The 6,681-nt window shown below is 35.5% G+C and overlaps 1 pseudogene across 1 annotated transcript; it reads right to left on the minus strand.

The window, feature by feature from the left end:
- Positions 1–1,502: 1,502 nt before the first annotated feature.
- Positions 1,503–2,593, minus strand: LOC143620587 (uncharacterized protein At1g27050-like; annotated as a pseudogene). The gene is made up of 2 exons (XR_013151360.1): positions 2,253–2,593; positions 1,503–1,831 (listed from the first exon to the last, which is right to left on the minus strand). The product of XR_013151360.1 is annotated as an uncharacterized protein At1g27050-like (transcript).
- Between the last annotated feature and the right edge of the window lie 4,088 nt (positions 2,594–6,681).

Genomic DNA, 6,681 nt, shown 5'->3' on the forward strand with positions numbered 1-6,681 from the left:
TTTTATTACTATATACTTATATGCTCAAACTTATGAATTGCTCACCAACCTTTGTGTTGACAAACTTTATTTTATGAAATGTTACAGGTTTGACTTTTGTTGAATCGGGGATTTGACGAAAACGTTACCAAGACTATTGGGATATTAGTAAAACGAACAATATAATTGCTACTTGTATTCAATTTGTTTGTGTGGACGAGATGTCTTGTTTATTTATTTGTTGAAATAAAATAAGTTAAATAAATATTGTCACTTTAAATAGTATCTTGTGTATTTGTCCAATCACGTTGCACCCCGGCATGTTCCGCCTTTGGTCGGGGTGTGACATATTAGATAATTTAATGGTATTTTTCATTATATTTTCATATTATTACACAATGGTGTTATTAGTATTTAAAAATACACAATGATCGGTTGAAAGACACAATGACGAAAAAAACTCATTGACAAATAGAAAGACACAATGACAAAAAAAGACACAATGGTAAGCAAAAAAGACACAATGACGTAATTTTTTTTATTTTTTGTATAACAAAATCACTCATATTAAAGATACAAAAACGTTTGTTATTATGGTGAATTTTATTTTAAAAAAATATCATATGAAAAAGTTATAGACGTTTAAAAATGATGGAAGAATTAACATGTGACTTACATGTGAAGAGAGAAAATGTGTAATATACCTGTTTTCCTTTTGTCCCTATTTGACACATGTCAATTAATTATGGTTTCTCAAACTTCTTATTTTTGTTAGCCTTTGTTGAATAACTCAACCCGCTCATATGATATAAATAAGCTTCATTTACATTATACAAATAATCACGGTTGTATAAATCTAAACCAGATGCTGATTAATGCTAGTTGATACCCTACCGACTAATCGTCAATTAATAGGTATTTGGTCAAAATTCGGTCAAAATTGAAGGTTTTACAAACAAATTTGGGGTATATATAGTATATTTGAAAAAAATTACATACGAATTCCCACTCCATTAATCCATGTTAACCTTGATCGATCGTTAATACATACCTCACCGCTCAACTAGTGAATTTATCTTGAATCAGAATTCGTTGGCTTAGCTTTATCCTAGTTTTGCTGAGTGAGTTCTTGTAGATTGAGCTTCATGAGAATGATTCAAAGTTCTTGCGTAGTGGAACCATGGAGTACCGGCCACTAGATAGATCAGATCGTACCTAGATAGTTACGCCCTTCATGCTTATTTGACCTTACGCGACAAAGAATTTCGCTGCCTTAGAACCGTTGTATTTAGTTGTGATCGGATCTATTCGCATAACGAGTTCTACAAGACTTCAAATTATACATGTCACCCTGTATATGTTTTTACATTGATGCTAAACTTTCTCACATCAAATCTCAAAAGTGTATAAAACTTTAGCCATAAAGCTAGCAATAACCGAACCATTTTATATATTTAAACAAACCAATATCACTTAAACTCAGTGTAAATCCCTAACTATCATCAAGAATTCTCAAATCAAATCAAGATCCAAATACATTATACAATTATACAATAGCCAATATGCATAAATCATCTTAGGAGCTAACAACTATCTTTCTAAATTACAAAATATCATCATAAGCAACCATCTCCCTACCTCTAGATCCCACATTCATATCTTTTCCTCCATCATCATCATCATCATCATCATCATCCTTTTCATCACTAGACTTCACAACCGCGGACCCAAGCTTACCCCCCCTTCCATGCCTGCTTAACGGCAACTCCGGCTTCAATAACTTCGAGGAGGAACCTTTCTTAACCCCTTCCCTCCATTGGGGCACTGGATCACTCGCCCACATCACCTGCACCTGCAACATTACACAATTCCATTAGCTGGCGTTGAATCATTAAACATTGTCAGTTGACATTTTTTTACAACTTTAAACTCAATAACCCAGTACTAAATGACACGGTTTTTTGTCACCCTCAATGTGCCCATTCGGGGTTCGGTTATGGGCTAAAACAAAACTATAAATTTTAATATTTTAAAAACCTTTGGACATCGGCTTTTAGTTGGGTTCGATTCAGCTTCGGTTTTGCCATTTAGGATTACAAATTTTGGCTCGAAAAAAAAAAGAGAGAACTTTTTGGTTAAATAATAAATTATTTGATTAATATACATTTGGCGTTTGTTTCAGTTTCGGATTGGTTTCATGCACACCCCTACAGATCAAATCCCCCTATACATTAGAAAAATAATATTATGAGATTATTATAATAATTACTGACTCTAGTGGAATTGAGAGTGATGCCGAAGGAAGGATCGAGTGAGGCAGCGATAGCAGATTCAGCAGCGTCTCTTGAGCGGAAGGTGACGTAAGCAACGCCCGCTGGATCCATGCGTGTGCGGGAAATGGAGCCGTAGATCTCGAATCTGGACGGAGCAGCCGGAGGAAAGGCCGCTGACGACGACGGCGCTGCTGGTGTTGGTGTGATCGGAGTCATCGGCGACCGGGTGAGGACGGCGGCGCTTTGGGTTGTTGTACGGCGCGTGGCGGGAGAGATAGGGTTTCTCTCTCTTTCGACTCATGGTTGTGAGATTGTGTGCGTGTGTGTTTTGGTGTTTGGAGTCGGTCAACCTATGTTGTTAGTTGTGAGTTCAAGTACAATTACAAACCCTTTTCCAATATGTTTTAAAAACCATTACTTTACTCGTATTTGAATCCGTTAATAAATTATATAACTGGTGGAATCGGATTCTATTTGGAGGTTGAAGCGGGTTAAATAGTTTACCCTATGCTATTGTAACTAGAAAAATAACCCTAAAGTACATTAATAAACATCACAAGTGAACCAAACACTACACATAAACACTGATCGAGTCAAACAAGAAGTTTGTATTTTGTATATGAAATTAATTAATTGCAAAATATGTAAAGAAACCAACATTGGATTTGCAGGATACAAAATTGGTTGATTAACGAATCATGTTTACTCGTTTTAATTTTATTCGCAAGGTTAAAAGTCATCATTAAAAACTGTGGGCCGCAAAAAAAATATCAAAAGTTTGTTGGTACCGGCGGTATGATGTTCTAGCAAACCGCCAAAAAATACTTGGCTCTAATATTGGTTGTCTTACCGAAGTTCAGTATAACCGGTTTACCGGCCGGTACCTACCGGTTTCTAAAAAGTTGATCTTATGTCTCTCACCATTTGAAAGTTGTTAGCTGACATGCAAATACAACAACGCCCCGTAACTTAAGGATGATCCTATATAGCGTCTTTTTTTTCTTACACCCCAAATTGCAAGACGCATAAATATTAAGCAAGTCTTGATCCGAGAATGCGAAAATTGAAGGAATATGACACGGATTGATATCAAATGGCAAAATAAACAAGGCAAAATAGCAAGTGAGAAAATGCTAGTCTCTTTGTACCCTTGACAAAACGACAAACCGACGTATCATCTATATTCCTTTCAACAAACCACACTCGAGTCGAGTGTCTATCCGTTTCTACCTTCTAGGCCTGAACATCTACCTAAATTAGAACTCAACTATTTCACTCCATAATAAATTGTCCGGGGTTGGTAGAAGTGTTGAACAAAAGTTGATTCATGGTTACCATCGAGGAGATGCCCACCAACCAGGGGCCGTTATGAGGCAGGGGCTGGTGGTCGATGACCCCCCCCCAGCTGGACACCTTAATAGTCCTGAAATTTTTTATAATATTAATTATATATATTTTATAAAAAAAATATAATTTTATTATTTAAACCAAGTTACTTAACTCATATAAGGGTAAAAAGTCGCCTTCTGGCCCAAGATATTTTATTGATTCTTCAAGATGACCCTACCACCAACTCATTTTGCTAACTTTTTTAGTAATTTTAATCTGTTAAGGATAATTAATTTTTTTTTCTTTTTCTTTTAGTTTCTCACTCAGCTCATTTTTACAAAATCTCCAAAAATTTCTATGCACTAGATTATGCATTCAATTTGGTGATACTTGATTAGGTATCATATTTGCTAATTTTGGGACTTAATTTGGTATCATATTTGTTGATTAAATCAAGTGCTAAATTGATTAGGTTACTTCTTAGTAGTTTTCATATCAAATTGAAATTGAAGGTATGGATAGGTTTTATAACCATGAAAAGGGAAACTAGCACTAAATTATTTACTTCGTTTTTATAAAAAAAATGGTTAATATAGAGGTAGGGTAGCAAAAAGTCACATAGGCCCATGAGATAACACCCGCGGGTCGTTCAATACTCACTCAAAGGGCATCTGCGGGTCATCCGCAGTACCCACATAGTATGTGAGGAGCAAGCATCAAAAGAACACGAGTTCACATAGTTACCTTAAAGGGTAAGGAATATCCCGCAGGTGCGGATGCCTCCCAATGCGGAAGAAAGATTCGATGACATCATCAAAACCAGCTATAACAAACTTCTTTCTAGAAGACTAATTCAAAATTTCCTTGAAGGGGACATTCCCTCCTTCATGAAGAGCACGTGACAGTGCGACCAATCAGAAGAGGACAACTGGACAGTTTGTTATAACAATGCACATGGCTAGCTGTCACTTTCTATTAAATTTCGCTACATGTCCATTCAGGTAGAAAGAGCATCTTCTAGAGAATGACAGCTACAACCAGTGGCGGATTTAGAAAATTTAGCCAGTGGGTGCAAAAAAAAGTTCAACCTAGAACTCGTCAATTCAAACTAAAACAAGTCAAAGCAAAATGGGTAGGGTCAAAACCGAAACGGGTCGAGTAAAAAATTACATTAAACAAACTACGTATAGAAATGTAAACAAAATTTCATTAAAGATAAATAAAATACATATTACAATTGACCTTTACGTGATTTCATTTTATGAAAAACGATTAATTACAGCTTCATTCGTAATACTTAAAAGTATTTCTTTTTCAACACTACAAATTACATTATACTCTAACCAATTACCGTATTTATCATACCAACACGTGCTGAAATGTCGTTCTGTAGACCCTATCTTTCTATATGGAAATACATGACCATGTCCACCTGGTTGGCAATGTCCATTAAGCCAATACTTTCTCCGTATCCCGTCTCTTTGATTAGGGTGGCAATCTAAACTTCTTTTTCTATCGACATGGCCTAAGAAAGATTATCTAGATCAACTAAACCGGGTCTGGCAGATGGTGTTTGTCGTTTCAATAACAAAAACCTTTTCATAGTTGCCATAGCTAAAAGCTCTTACTGTACAAATAAAATGGATTACAAAGTTAAATAGTGTAGAACACTAAAAGAATAACAATAATAATAAACGGTACACTCATACAATGAATAAATTAGAAAGCTGGAAACCAAATAATCATTCACCATAAGACAACAAAGATCACCCTAATCTGTTCGTCTTTTGAATTTCAAGAAAAGGGCATTATTTTTTTTAAACAAAAGATCGAAACCGGTTACCACCTTGTAGTTGTAGAATTCAAATACGAAAGAAATAAATAAACAATGATGAACCATGAATCTTGAATGTTTGTTTTATATTAGAATAAAATCAAGAATTTGGAATCACAATTTATAAAATAAATCTAACATGAGATGCCACATGTGAAGCCGTCATCAACCTAATTTGTTCGTCTCCCACTAATTCCTAATTTTCAATTAAAGTGGTTGAGTAATTAAACTAATATGAGCTTAATTTTTATTATTCATAACAAAATTACATTTGGGCTTAAAATTTAAAAAGTTAAGTTTGGGGCACTGAAAAAAACATGAATGGGTCACTAAAATTTTTTTGGATGGGTCACTTGGGTCTTTGGATCTAATATATTACAAATTTTTAAAGAAAACTAAAGATTTCAGTGGGTGCAAACGCTCCTCCAGGCCAAACACTGGATCCGCCCCTGGCTACAACAATCATATTCTCCTAACCACCTACTATAAGTACCCAACTCGTTATCATAAGGTATTCATTCACACTTCACATATTACATCAATCACTTAATATCTTCTCGCTCTAAAAGAACGATACTTATTCTCACGCTGGAGGGTGGTTACAGGAAGACCCTCATTCTTGTCCCTCCCGTAACGAGCTCACGGTGGTTCTGTTTTGCAGGTCGTCACCGTTAGAGTTGCTTAAATCTAGACTTTAGTTAACCTAATCCCAATTTCATAACCCACACCCGGTGGAAATACCGATCTAACCTATTCGGGTTTGGATATGTGTTTCTTCATTGGCGTCATCCGTACTTTTTACTAGAACATTTGTTTTTCGTTGTGTTGATTAACATGAGCCAGCTTCAACAGATTACGGTGGAAGCTCTGACGACTGAGAAACGATCTGTTGGTCCAAGTGGTCCTACTCCAGACAATGGTGGAAGAATAACGGTGGAGACTCGACGAGGTCGTCGAATTCCAGATCAAAAAGACAAATCTGAAAGTTCTCCTCAGTCAAGATCTCACCGTCATCTTTCTAGGTTGGGAGGATTCAAACTTCAGAAGAGTGACAAACTAAGTTTCAAAATAAAGGACCATAACAATCATGGTGTAGTTCATAAGGTTTTTAATATTGTGTACTTGACTAAGAGACTAATATGTTATTTTTTAAACTGTAACATGTATTTTTAATATCATTTCAATGATCAAAAGTAAAATAATAAAATATACCATATTGGGACCGTAAGTGTAATTTACTCTAAATAATAATAGGATGAACACAAT

Source organism: Bidens hawaiensis, unplaced genomic scaffold (genome assembly GCF_021521415.1).
Source record: "Bidens hawaiensis isolate Kalapana, Puna unplaced genomic scaffold, B.hawaiensis_p1.1 tig00002617_1, whole genome shotgun sequence".
Taxonomy (NCBI): domain Eukaryota; kingdom Viridiplantae; phylum Streptophyta; class Magnoliopsida; order Asterales; family Asteraceae; genus Bidens; species Bidens hawaiensis.